The sequence below is a fragment of the Mobula birostris genome, chromosome 2, assembly GCF_030028105.1.
Source record: "Mobula birostris isolate sMobBir1 chromosome 2, sMobBir1.hap1, whole genome shotgun sequence".
Classification (NCBI taxonomy): Eukaryota; Metazoa; Chordata; class Chondrichthyes; order Myliobatiformes; family Myliobatidae; genus Mobula; species Mobula birostris.
In genome coordinates this window covers 104,539,510-104,554,806 of record NC_092371.1, presented here as the reverse complement: position 1 = coordinate 104,554,806, position 15,297 = coordinate 104,539,510, and the positions used below count along the sequence as shown (strand labels likewise).

The window sequence follows — 15,297 nt, the reverse complement described above, 5'->3', positions numbered from 1 at the left end:
TCTCTAAATTCCCACTTGAAAAATCAGCCCAATTGAGTCAAACAGGAATACCTAAAAATTATTATGTTTCCTTTTTCATCAATATTGTTTTCTGGACAATAGGGTTCAAGCTAGTGATTGGCAAGATGATCAGAATACACCTTTTACAATGGTTCCATATACAAGCCTGCCCCCTTTAGTACAGAGTTCTGGGCTCATACATGGAAAGAGACAGGTGAAGCATACCAACTGTGCATTCCCCTCATCTAGTGTCTGGTATATTTCGATGACAACAAATGAGACTTACTCTGAAGACTGGAACTCAATTTTGAGATTCTCTAAGTGGTTTTTGTGTCTGACCAGTGTGAAAAATTCAAGAATCAATCTGCTGGAGGACCTCAGCAGGAATTGGGAAACTGAGCAGCGTCTGTGCAACTCAATGACCACAGGTCTGTCATAATGAAGACTTTTGAAAGGCTGGTTATGTCATTTCTCAAATCTATAACATCAATTTTCTAGATCTGTCACAGTTCACCTACAAAGCCAACAGATGTGCAGATGATGCAGCTAGCACTGGTCTGGACTTCATACTACAACACCTCAGCTCCCATGGTACATATGTCAGGATTCTCTTTGTCAATTTCAGTTCAGCCTTCAATACCATCATCCCCTGAGCTTCTGGGAGAGAAACTCTCCAGACTTGATGTACCTGGTCCCATCTGCAGGTGGATCACAAACTTCTTCTCTGACAGGAGGCAGTACATGAGACCAGGTAATCACATCTCCGCATCCCGCTCACTTGGCACTGGTGTGCCAGAGGGATGTGTTTGCTCATCCCTTTTATTTTCTCTATACACCAGTCTCCGGTTAAACTGATAAAGTTTACGGACAACACCACTGTCATTGGACTGATCTCCAGAGGTGACAAGTCCAAGTACCACCAGGAAAGTAAATAAGCCAATGCCCTCGTGCGATCACAATAATAAATACTTTATTGTCACCAAACAATTGGTACTAGAACGTACAATCATCACAGCGATATTTGATTCTGTGCTTCACACTCCCTGGATTACGAACATTAAATATTAAAGATATTAAAAATAGTTAAAATTAGTAAATATTAAAAAATTAAATTATAAATCATAAATAGAAAATAAAAAAATGGGAAGTAAGGTAGTGCAAAAAAACCAAGAGGCAGGTCCGGATATTTGGAGGGTACGGCCCAGATCTGAGTCAGGATTCGTTCAGCAGTCTTATCACAGCTGGAAAGAAGCTGTTCCCAAATCTGGCCGTACGGGTCTTCAAGCTCCTGAACCTTCTCCCGGAGGGAAGAGGGACGAAAAGTCTGTTGGCTGGATGGGTTGTGTCCTTGATTATCCTGGCAGCACTGCTCCGACAGCGTGCGGTGTAAAGTGAGTCCACAGATGGAAAATTGGTTTGTGTGATGTGCTGCGCTGTGTTCATAATCTTCTGCAACTTCTTCCGGTCTTGGACAGGACAACTTCCATACCAGGTTGTGATGCACCCTAGAAGAATGTTTTCTATGGTGCATCTATAAAACTTAGTGAGGGTTTTAGGGGACAGGCCAAATTTCTTTAGTTTTCTCAGGAAGTAAAGGCGCTGGTGGGCCAACAACTTCAAATTGAAAGTACATTTATTATCAAAGTATGTATGCAGTATACAACCCTGAGATCCTTCTTCCCACAGAAAGAAACACCATAGTACCTGTTCAAAGAAAACATCAAACACCCAACATGCAAGAAAAACATTGTGCAATTAGCAAAAAACGAGTGAAACCACACAGAACATGAAACATCAAACCACAGAGTCCTTAAAGCAGTCTAGAATGTTCAGTTTAGTTCAGTAAAATTTTTCATTGACAACAGGCTGCAGAACCAGTTCGCCCCAATGAAAATCGCACAAAACATAAAGGAGAAACCAGAAAATATAGCATGAACTGCAGAGTCCAATCCACAAACTGTGGTAATTAAGCCTTAACGAAGACTCGGGAGAGGGACGAGAGGGACAGACACCTGGAGCTGAATGCCCTCAAACTGTAGAGATGCATATCGACTTCAGGAGAAACGCGTCTCCTCTCCACCCAATCATCATTAACAATTCTACAGTTAGCACCATTTCAATTTCAGGTTCCTTATTTCACAGGGCCTCATGTTGAAGAAACATATCTCCTTCATCAACAAAAAGACCGGAGGAGGATGTAATTCTTGCTGTGGTTGATAAAATTTCATCTTCCATACAACACAGTAGTGCAATTCTACATTGCCACGATAAAGAGCACCCTCACATCAGCCATTAACTGGGATGAATGGCCTAACTCTGTTCCAATGTCGTCTGGTCTGACATTGTTTGCTTCAGGCCTTGGAATCCCAAAAATAGGGGTAGTTAAAAAAAAATCACACGCATCCAATCAGAAGATACTAAAATACAGAATTTTAATATGCCAACATGATTTCTGAGGAAATTAAGAAGTCACCTTTATCTTGTCAATAGCTGTAACACTATCAAGTATTTCTGAAGCAAAAGGAAGAATTTTGAAAATTAGCAAAATATAAATCAGCAATAAAGGAAGATGCTGCTGATGATCAGGAGTTAAGTTTCTATTTCAGGCATGAGATTAAACCTCACAACTTATTTATCATGACATAATATAACAGATGAATGCAGGCGTGACCTTTCTCTCTTACAATGTTATAGGATTACCCGGAAAATTCAATTTCCAAGAGATTTGCTTGAAACGAGAGAACAATTTTGCTCTGCAGTCAGTTATTTCTCGATTTCTGATTAGAGTGAACAGTTGATCAAAGCACTGGGCTCCAGATGACCACAATCATTACAACCTCTTGTGTCATTATTTATTAACACTGAAACAAATGAAAAACAATCATTCCTTTCAAAAAGAACAGAATTAGAATCAGAATCAGGTTTATTATCACCAGCATATGTTGTGAAATCTGTTGTTTTGCAGCAGCAGTACAGAGCAATATATAATAATAAAAACTAAAAATTACAATAATTAATACACAAAAATTAAATAAGTAGTGCATAAAGAGATCAAAAAACTAAAACAAAGAGATAGTAAGATGCAGGAAACATTGTGTATTCAGAAATCTGATGGCAGAGGGGAAGAGGCTGTTCCTGAAACACTGAGTGTGTGTCTTCAGGCTCCTGTACCTCCTCCTTGAGGGCAACAATGAGAATAGGGCATATCTTGGTTGATGCAGGTCCTTAATAATGGATGCTGCCTTTTTGAGGCATCACCTTTTGAAGATGCCCTCTATGCTGGGGAGGCTAGTGCCCATGATGGATTTGGCTCAGTTTACAACTTCTGGCAGCTTTTTTCCAATATTGTACTATAGCCCCTCCAGACCAGATTGCAATGCAACCAATTTGAATGCCCTTCATCGTATATCCAACTCCTACTAAATATAGCTGCTGTAATGCCTTCTTTGTAATTGCATCAGTATGTTGGCCACAGGACAGATCTTCAGAGATGTTCACACTCAAGAACTTTAAACTGCTCACTGCCAATCCTTTGATTCTCCAACATGATGACTTCCCCATTTTATGGGCTATTGGCCATAAGCAAGAAAACTCCTAATTACTCTTTTTGTGATTCTTTAAGCAACATACACGTTAGTGTCTTTCTGTGTTGCAGTAATTAAATAAACATATGATCAAGGACAACAAACAACTTAATATGAAATTCTGCTCATGAAAATTAGCAGTATTTTGAAAATCTGCAATATTAAACATGAGACCATAAGATACAGGAGCAGAATTTTGCCATTTGGCCCATCAAGTCTGCTCCGCCATAACCGCTGCCTTAAATATACATAAAGCCTTGGACTCCACAGCTGCCTGTGGCAAAGAGCTCCACAGGCTCACCATTCTCTGGCTAAAGAAATTCCTCCTCATCGCTGTTCTAAAAGGATGTCGCTCTATTCTGAGGCTGTGCCCTCTGGTTCTAGACTCTCTCACTATAGAAAACATCCTCTCCTCATCCACTCTATCAAGGCCTTTTACCATTCAATAGGTTTCAATTCCCGTCACTACTCATTCTTCTGAATTCCAGTGAATACAGCCCCAGAGCCATCAAATTCTATTCACATGATTAGCTGTTCAACCCTGGAATCATTCTTGTGAACCTCTTTTGAACCCTCTTCAGTTTCAGCACATCCTTTCTAAGATAAGGGGCTCAAAACTACTCACAATATTCCATGTGAGGCCTCACAGTACTTTATAAACCCTCAACATTACATCCTTGTTTTTATATTCAAGTTCTTTTGAATGAATGCTAACATTGCATTTGCCTTCCTTGCCACAGACTCAACTTGCAAATTAACCTTCAGGGAATCCTGCACAAGGAATCCCTAGTCCCTTTCTGCTTTTTGAATTTTCTTTCTATTTAGAAAGCAGTCTATGCTTTTATTTCGTCTATTGAAGTGCATGACCATACACTTTCTAACACTGTAATCCATCTGCTACTTTTCCTACTCTGTCTAAGTCCTTCTGTAGTCTCTCTACTTCATCAAAACTACCTGCCCCTCCACTAATCTTCATATCGTCTGCAAACTTTACAACAAAGCTATCAATTCCATCATCCAAATCATTAGCATTTAGCGCAGAAAGAATCGGTCTCAACACAGACCCCTGTGGAACACCACTAGGCACTGGCAGCTAACTAGAAAAGGTTCCCTTTATTCTCATTCTTTGCCACCTGCCAATCAGCCACTGTTTCATCCATGCAATGCCATGGGGTTGTAGTTTGTTATGCAGCCTCATGTGAAGCACCTTGTCAAAGGCCTTCTGAAAATCTAAATATTCAGTATCAACTGATTCTCCTTTTGTCTATCCTGCTTGTTATTTCTTCAAAGAATTCCAACAGATTAGTCAGCTTGGGAAAATCTTGCCTGACTATGGCCAATATTATCATGTGCATCCAAGTACCCTGAAACCTCATCCTTAATAATCGACTCCAACGTCTTCCCAACCAATGAGGTCAGACTAATTGGCCTGTAATTTCCCTTCTTCTGCCTCTCTCACTTATTGAAGAGTGGAGTGATATTTGCAATTTTCCAGTCTTCCAGAACCATTCCAGAATCGAGTGATTCCAATCAGTTTTGGCCAACTCCTCTCTTATGCCTCTGTAATTCCCTTTACTCCATTGTAATACTGATACATCTGACTTTAGCTACTCCTTCTCAAATTTCAAGGTGAATTAGATCACATTATGATCTCCCCCCTCCCCCGGCCGAGGGTTTTTTTCACCTTAAGCTCTCTAATCAATTCCAGTTCACTGCACAACACCCAATTCAGAATAGCTGATCCCCTAGTGGGTTCAACCTCGAGCTGTTCTAAAAAGCCATCTAGTGTGCATTTTAGAAATTCCCCCTCTTGGAATCCAGCACCAACCAGATTTTCCCAATCTACTTGGATATTGAAATCCCAACGACTACTGTAACATTACCTGTCTGGCATGCACTTTCTGTCTTCTGTTGTAATTTGTAGGCCACTGTTTGGGTGTCTGTATACGACTCCCATCAGGGTCAGAATGCGTGGGGATCTTATTGAAACCTACTGAATGTTGAAAAGACTAGATAAGGTGGATATCGAGAGGATGTTTCCTCTGGTGGGGGTATCCAGAACTAGAGGGCACTGCCTCAACATTGAGGGACAACCTTTTAGAACGGAAGTAAGTGGTGAATCTGTTGAATGCTCTGCCACAGACTGTGGTTGTATATTGAAAGCCAAAGTTGATAGATTCCTGATTGGTCAAGGCATCAAGGGATATGGTGAGAAGGCAGGTGTATGGGGTTGAATGGAATCCGGGATCAGCCATGATGAAATGGCAGAGTGACGTAATGGGCTGAGTGGCCTAATTCTGCTCCTATGTCTGATGGTCGCCTCTTTCTAATGATTTATCAGCAGAGCCATGCCATCTATTTTGCCTTCCTGCCTGGCCTTTTGATACAGTGTGTATCATTGGACATTAGGCTCCCGGTTATAATCCTTTTTCAGCCATGATTCAGTGATGCCTATAACATCATACATGCCAACCTGTAACTGGGCTACAGATCTACTTTATTCTGTATATTGCACACATTCAAATGTAACACCTTCAGTCCTGTATTCACACTTTTCAACTTTGTCTGCTTCTTACATTGCAACTCATCCTGTTGACTGCAATTCTGACCTATCATCAGCCTCTCCTTGCTAACAGTCTCACTACACAGTCTTTGTTTACTACCACATTCCCAGCACTATCACTCCTGATCCCACACCCCTGCTAAATTAGTCTAGACCCTCCCAAACAACTCTAACAAACCTGGCCAGAAGGATATTAGACCTCTTGAGTTCAGATAGAACCCATCTCTTTGTACAGCTCGTACCTTCCCCGGAAGAAATCCCAATGATCAATAAATCTCTGCACCCAGCACCAATTCCTCAGCCATGCATTCACCTGCCAAATCATCCCATTCATATCTTTACTGGCGCGTGGCACAGGCAGCAATCCAGAGATTACTACCCTGGAGTCCAGTTTTTCAGCTTTCTACCCAACTCCCTAAAATCTCTCAGGACCTCCTCACCTTGTCTACACGTCATTGGTGCCAATATGCACCAAGACATCCAGCTGCTCACCCTCGCCCTTGAGAATGCCATGGACCTGATCCGAGACATCCCTGACTCTGGCACTGGGAGGCAACATAACATCCAGGTGTCTCTACTGTGCCCACAGAATCTCACCTCTGTTCCTCTGACTATGGAATCTCCTATCTATCAACACCACACTCCTCTTCAGCTCTCTTCTGTTCTGAGCCACAGCACCAGACTGAGTGCTAGAGACACAGTCACCATGGCTCCCCACAGTAGGTCATTCCCCTCTATAGTAACTAAAGTTGTATACTTATTATTGAGGGGAACAGCCACAAGTGTACTCTGCACTGCCTGTGTAATTCCCTTCCTTCTCCTGACAGTCACCCAGTTAACTGACTCCTGCAGACTAGCGGTGACCTTCCTGTATCTCCTATCTAACAGCTCCTCGTTCTCCCATATGAGTTGAAAGTCATGAAGCTGCAGCTCCTGTTCCTTAATACGTTCTCTGTGGAGCTGCAGCTTGGTGCACCTGGTGCAGATGTGTTTATCCGGGAGACTGGAGGTCTCCCAGACTTCCCACGTCCCACACACAGTACAAAACACTGCCTCTGCAGCCATTCTCACTACACTACTATGCCCGAACAGATGAGGAATAAACAAGTAAGAACGAAAAGAGAGAAACCTCTCAGATACTTTACCTCGTCTAAGCCTGATGAGCCAATGCCTCTCTGTATCACACTCAAAAGAATGAGCGCTCCGCTTGCACTTGTGTTATTTTTATTTGCCCCTTCAAATGAATCCCACTTATTGACTAGTCACAGCCTGACTCTGAGAAACTGCCGCAAAACTTTGCCTTTTAAATCTTGATCGCGGATCCGATTGAAAGGTAGCTCTTTTTATGCACTGTGTCTTGTTGATTGGTTGCTGCCCAACATGTCAGAAGTTCAAAAGCTATGGGAAATAATAACTCAAAATAACATCTACCTACCTTCAGAATGCAATGGAACAGACAGCTGGTTCCAACATGGGAAAAATTTTATTTTTATCTTACATACTTCATTCAATAGTAAACAGCCCAAGTTCTACAATGCAATTTGCCATTACTACAATGGCCTGAATAACTAAAACACTGGGCATTTATCACATTTTATTTGAAAAGATCACCGTTAGAACACAATGCAGAATGACTAAATGCTTATAAAATACACAGTATATAAATTCTAATATGTGAACAATAAAAATCAAATGCAGCTATGGCACTCCACACACATTTCCCCTATTGCTGCAGATCTCCAGGGGGTGGGGGGAGATCACAGGCAAACAAATCCTACATTTGTCTTCTTTATCTCCACATCACTGCCAACTTTTATTTAACCAGCTCTTGCAGACAACACATCTCAAGATAAACAGTTATGAATTTGCTGCAGATGACAATTTACTCCAAATTCCTGTATCTCTGAAAAATAATCTGTTCAAATTGTTGTTTGGACCTCAGCCGAGCCGTATTCTTCTATGAAACAATTTCAAAAATTTATTCTTGAGATTATCTAATAACCGATGCAAAAAAAAAATCGACACATTGGGCACAAAACATGCTGTTCTCTTCACAACATTGGAGAAAGTAACTTGTTATTTATTGATTCCAATTCCCATATAGTTATGAAACTGATGCAATAGTACTGTTGAAATAGGAGAAAAATATCAACGTTAGAAAGATCAGAAAAATTAGCTTTGTTTGCCACATGTGCATCCAAATATACAGTGAAATACATCGTTTGCATCAAATCGAATCAGTAAGGTTGTGCTTGGTGGCCTGCAAGTGTTGCTACACTTTCAGCTCACACCCATAACTTAATGACCCGAACCATACGCCTTTGGAATGTGGAAACCGGTGCACCCCGCAGAAACTCATGTGTTCACGGAGAGAATGCACAAACTCTTTACAGACTGCAGGAGGAATCAAAACCTGATCTTACAGCTGTACTCTCCATTTATTTGGATACAACAGTAACAGCCCAATGAGTCCACACCACCCAATTACACCCATGTGATCAATTAACCTAATAACCCGTACGTCTTTGGACTGTGGGCAAAAACTGGAGCACGTGGAGGAATCCCACGCAGTCACAAGGAGAATGTACAAACTTCTTACAGGCAGTGATATGCTAACCGTGTTGCCTCTAAGATTCAATTGCAGCAAGTACTAGATTGGTACCTGACCTGTTGTCAGCATTACTCAGCTTAAAGACATACCGTGATTTCCATTTTTTTACCATCCTACATCAGATGGTTAGGGTGGTGCCATCGCTGTTAAATGCAATGGCTTCCCAGTTTCTCTTGGCATTGCAAAAGTACACCATTCATTATGCAACGCCAGCCAGAAGAACACGGAAGATAAGACGACCAGAAAGGAAAGCTGTGCATTACTTAAGTGATGAATGCATAATCTTTAGCTGCAGCTTTTCCAGTAAAAATAATAATGTGAATTCTACCTCAAGGTAAACAGCAAATCCATAAATCTCAGAATTTAAGTTGTCAGAACCAGTTATGGTCAGCTGTAGTTAAAAGACATTCCTGATTTCAGCCAAAGATCTTTAGATTCAACCAAACCACCAATCATTCCACTGGATTATCTTGTCTGCTGGCTCACTTTGAAAGCAATATTTGGGGGGAAAAAAAATCATTGCAAGCTAATCACAAACAAGGGAAAATCTGCAGAAACCAAGCAACACGCACAACATGTGGGAGAAACTGAGCAGGTCAGGCAGCATCTATGGAAAAGAGTACAGTGCACATTTCAGGCTGAGCCCCTTCGTCAGGACTGAAGAAAAAAGATGAGGAGTAAGAGTTAGAAGGTGGGGGGAAGGAAGATGATAGGTGAAACCGGGGGGGGGGGGGGGGGGGTGAAGTAAGAGCTGGGAAGTTGATTGATGAAAGAGAGACAGGGCTGGAGAAGGGGGAATCTGATCGGAGAGGGTAGAAGACCATGGAAAAAAGAAAGGGGGAGGTGCAACATAGGAAGGTGATGGGCAGTTAAGCAGGTAAGGTGAGGTGACAAAGGGAAATGGGAATGGGGAATGGGGAAGGAGAGGGAGGGTGCATTACCACAAGTTTGAGAAATATTGCAAGCCAATACTTCCCTTAAAGTCATGATCAAGCAAGAGAAAAAGGATTTTAACCCCTCAAATATTTATTCTCAGGATAAAGCAACAATAATGGTAGTCTGTATAATTGAATGGCTTGTTAGGCTGCTATGATTACTTTAAAATATGGTTGATTCAGTTAATTGGACCATCAGTTTACCAGGGCAGCCACTTATTTGGGACAACTCTAAAAGAACAAAAACTAATCGAGGAAATAGCCAGGATTTCCTTTGTTTAATTTGGACACTATGTTGCTTAATCGGGAAAGGAGACTGTTGCCGAACAATTTCTAACTGGCATTAGTTGTGTGCACGTAAAACACTACACTGCTGTAATTTCAATCCAAGGTCTCAAATGCAATACAGATCTGACCTCCTTACAAACCATACGGAATAATAGTGACAACAGCAGGAAGTGTTAGCAAACCTAGATTCAGATTCAGTCATTTATCACAGGTACATGGAAACATACAGTGAAACGCGCTGCTTGAGTTAATAACCAACACAACCTAAGGCAGCACAAGTGTCACTACACATTCTAGCACCAGCAACGCATGCCCAAAATGTTTAGCAGAACAATATAGGACACAACAAAACAGAACATACCAAGAGACAAAACAACAACAGCAAAAGAAGCCCCTTTTCTCCCTCCCTCCCATGCAAACATTTCAATGATGAGGTGAGTGAAGTTATCCCTACTAGTTCAAAAGCCTCATGTTGAGGGGTAATAACTGTTCCTGAACCTGGTGGTGTGAGTCCTGAGGCTCCTGTACCTTCTTCCTGATGGCAGAAGCATGAAGTGAGCATGATCTGGGTGGTGGGGGACTCCAGTGATCAATGCCGTTTTCCTGTGACAATCCATTTTTGAGGGATATTCCATTCAAGGACACTGGTGTTTCCATACCAGGCCATGATCCAGCCATGTAAGAATTGTAAGAAAGTAGAGGCACTGCCGTGCTTTCTTATTGAATGCACTTACGTGCTGGGCCCAAGACAGGTCCTCCAGAATGATTACACCGAGGAATTTAATGTCACTGATCCACCAATGAGGACTGGCTCATGAACCCCTGGTTTCCTTCTCCTGAAGTCAATAATCAGCTTCTTGGTCTTGCAGACATTGACTAGGAGGTGGTGCTGTGACACCACTCAGACAGATTTTCCATTTCCCTCACATATGCTGATTTGTCACCATCTTTGATTTGGCCTACGACAGCCTAGTGGTGTACCTGTGCTGATGGAGATGGAGGAGATGTTATTGCCAGTTCAAACTGACTGAGGTCTGCAAGTGAGGATTTTGAGGATCCAATTGCACAAAGAGGTTTTGAGGCCAAGGACATTAAGTTTATTGATTAATTACTAAGAAGGCAACTTCTATACGTCAATTGTTTAACTCTATCTTTCAGGTGAAATGGATGAGACTGAAAGCTCCATCATCATTATACGAGCACATGTCATGGGAAGGGACAAACACAAGAGATTCTGCAGGGATGCTGGAAAATCCAGAGTACACACAAAATGCTGGAGGAACTTGGTAGGTCAGGCAGCATCTATGGAGGGGAATAAAAAGTTGATGTTTTGGGCTGAGACCCTTCTTCAGGACTCATGAAAAGGGAGTGTATTAACTTCATTCCAGCATTTCACTGTGGCATCCCCACTTATAGGGGAATACACGAACACAAGTAAGTAATGCATGCTCTCTCAGAGGCTTGGCTGGCTGGTGATCTGTTATGATTCACTTTGTTTTAGATAAATTTTAGATATAAACTTTTACATTCAAAAGTTGAGTTGTAGTCAGAATCATCTTTCACATCTAAGAAAAAAGACATTTTGAAAAACATGCCATGGACACTGTGTAAAGAAAAACATTTGCTTCTTCTAACAACAGAAATTCCTTATGAAATAACGTTAAAGATAGTGTTCCATCCTCTTTCAGTACCTATAATAGTTACCTATTAAAAAAATACATCCATCCTAAAACTACTTATAATATTGAGGTCTGTTATTACCACTTCTACAGGTTCGGTTAGAGGGAAAAGAAATGGAACATGAAATGCTGGAAATACACAGAATGATGGCAAAAAAAAAACCAAAAAAAGGCTGAAAATTAGGTAAGTTTCTCAAGCTGGCAGTACGTCAAAGTGGTGTTCCACAAGAATCTATTCTGGAACGGTGATGGTCAACATTTTCATAATGTTCTATGGTTCTAAGTGATTCAGTCTGAGATATTGGACTAATGTTGAAATTGCAAACAATGCTGATTTGAATGCATAACAAATCATGATATGTGCTCCACCAAATTACAAGACGACAACAAAAGGACAATTGCAAACTTCCAAATAACATGCCACTGCGTAGATTGGAAAAATCTGCAGAGGGTTGCAAAATAACCAGCTTCATCAAGGGCACTAGCCTCGCTACCAACAAGGTCATCTTTAAAAGGTGATATCTCAAAAAGGTGGTATCATCACCTCCACCAACCAGGACAAGCCCTCTTCTCATTGCTACCCATCAGAGAGGAGGTACAGGAGTCTGAAGACACACACTCAGCATTTTAGGAACAACTTCCACGCTGCCATCAGATTTCTGAATGGACAATGAGCACATGAACACTGCCTCACTATTTTTGCACTCTTTCTGCGGTATACATGTATGTATATGTGTGCACATACACACACACAAATATATATCTTATTGTAATTTGTAATATATTTTGTGTTTTGTACTGTACTGTTGTCGCAAAACAACTTATTTCACAACATACTATGTCAGTGAAAATAATCCTGATTTGGATCCGAAGTCGGGTGGGGGAACCAAGGGATATTAGAATACAATAGCAACATTAATTGTCATTCATAATTCATGCAAGCAAAATTCTGGAGTCACCTCCAGAGGAATTGTTATATAAAACCAAGTTGGACAATGTTGGATACATTTCCAATCTCTACAGTAAGGAATGTAGGAATCGGTCTACACACAGCAAAGCCAGTATTTAGCATTGTGGTCATGGCCATATAATCTGTCATTGAATTTTTGATAGCGTGATAAAAGTTAACACTTGTTTGAAATAGCGGTATGGGATCTTTGATGCTCAGTTAAGGGAATAACAGCAGCTCCAACAGTGTAGCCATCCTTCAGTACTACATTCAAGTGTCAATGCAGATTCTGAACTTGGTTTTGAACTTGGGATACAAATGTAAACTTTTTGACTTGGGAGTCTGCTCTCCTGAGCCACAGTTGATGAGCAATTTTGATAGATTTCAAAAACTTTTGTATAACTATTGTTAAATTAACTGATGTGTTTTCCCTCCTTCACTTCCTTAAGTGAAGTTGAAGCACAGTTCTTGAATCTGAAGTGGAAAGTTATGACTCATGCATCTGTAATTTCCTCATCAAATAGGGGAGTGTTTTCTTTTATTTTTTAAGTCTTATTTTTCTGTTAGTACATTTATTAAAATGTATTCCTGCCTGGAATTATATATAGATTCACTTACACTGCTGGTCATTTCTCTTCTTCCAGCATGCATGAAAAGTAATTCCTTTACTGCCTCTTCCTTCACACACAGTACAATGAAAAAGTCTTAGGCACATATGTATATAGCCAGGGCGCCTAAGACTTTTACACAGTACTGTAGTAATTTTATGTATTGCACTGTACTGTTACCACAAAAGAAACAAATTTCATGACATATGTGAGTGATGATAAACCTGATTCTGATATGGGTCTCTATTGCGGACTGCAAGTGGAAAGTGGGGAGAGCAGCGAATCATGTCTGGGAAAAGGGGAAGGGAGCGAGGAGGGAGCAGGAAGCACCAGAGAGACGTTATGTAATGGTCAATAAACCCATTGTTTGGAATCAAATGACCTTACCTGGTGTCTCAGGGCTGTGTGCGTCTGCACCCACACTACACCCTGTCACCCCTTCTCTGCCACATGTCCCACACCCCTCCCACGGCACTCAGCATTCACCTTTGCTCCTGCCAGAAATACAAGCTTACTCTCTAGTCCTTGTTGACAAATACAGTACAGTGGAAAAGTCTTGGGCACCTTAGCTACATATATGTACCTTAGACTTTTGCACAGTACTATGTACACATATAATCTTACATATATACAGTCACACTCAAAAGTTACTTGTACATTGTGTTTTATAGGAGGCACAGGAGCCTGAAGATGCAGACTCAACATTTTAGGAACAGCTTCTACCTCCCCCACCACCCTGCCATCAAATTTCTGAATGGATGTTAAAATTTAAAATTCAAATTCTAGTTTTTGCTCCCTCACCTCTCCTTCAAATTTAGTTATATTATGGTCATTAATTTCAAGACTTTCCCTGTCAGTCAGTTAATTCATTTTGAATTTTCACAAAAAAGAGCTGCAAATTAGTCCTGATCTAAGAACAGCATCCCACCTCATCCCAACAAAACATATACAGCGGCTCCCCAGACATAAAAAGACCTGATTTACAGAAATCCAACTTCATACAAATTCTCCCATATACTTTAAAATTTTTTTCAAAGTAGAATAAATAGTATCAATACAATAAGCCATGGTAGTGTAGCTGTTAGCACGATGCTATTACAGCTCCGCTTGTCGGAGTTCAGAGTTCAATTTCCTCCGGGTGCTCCAGTTTCCTTACGCAGTCCAAACACGTACTTCTTAGTAGGTTAATCGCTTATTGTAAATTGTCCTGCGATTAGGCTAGGGCTAAACAGATAAGTTGGAGAGTGTGGCTCATTGGGGTGGGTGGGTAGGGGGGGGATAGATAGATAGTTATGGGTAGTTTTATTAAATTAAATTTTAGGAAACGTATGCAGAGCAATATAACCTAGGGAGCTATAGAAAATGGGTATTCCTAATTTAAGGATTAAAAATTGGCTTACAGGGATTTCACAGGATCAGAACCCTTATATAACCTGGAGATAGACTGTACTGAAATGTAGACTGCTGTCAATACATTGGACTTCCCATAACCAGGTGGGTTTCCTTCAGGTGCTCCGGTTTCCTCCCACAGTCCAAAGACGTATCGGTTGGTAGGTTAATTGATCATTGTAAATTGTCCTGTGATACCCTCAAATTAAACAGGGGAAATGCTAGGGGAACAGGTTGGCTTGAAGAGTCGAAAGGGCCCTTCGGCATTGTATCTCAATGAGTAAATTGGTCAATAACAACAAATAACTAAATCATGAATAATGCAACTAAAATCATTACAATTGACATTGTAATTTTCTCAAGGTTTAAAGCATGACTTCTGTCCACAGATAATTCATACAACCATCCACAGTCATGTTTTAGAAATGTCTTCACATATGAATGCCCCTGAATGTATTGAAGCAGCAGGGCCCGAGTAAGAGAGCGAAGAACGACCCTGGCTTTGGATGATTTAAGCACCGGGCCAGATTGAAAAGTTCAGGGTGTCAGGGCCAGAGGAGAGGGACGTGCCAGTTCAGTTAGCCACTCAAGATTTACTCATCTCTGTGCCAAAACGAAGTTGTCGCCTACAATGGGCTCCTGAATTGGCTAAAGTGATGACTGGCTTCGTGGCTATGGAGTCACTTATGTG

At 41.0% G+C, this 15,297-nt stretch overlaps 1 protein-coding gene across 1 annotated transcript in view; it reads right to left on the bottom strand.

Moving 5' to 3' along the window:
- LOC140189199 (E3 ubiquitin-protein ligase RNF19A) overlaps positions 1–15,297 on the bottom strand; it is an 86,593-nt gene that overhangs the window by 46,628 nt on the left and 24,668 nt on the right. The gene's annotated exons all lie outside the window — the stretch shown is intronic.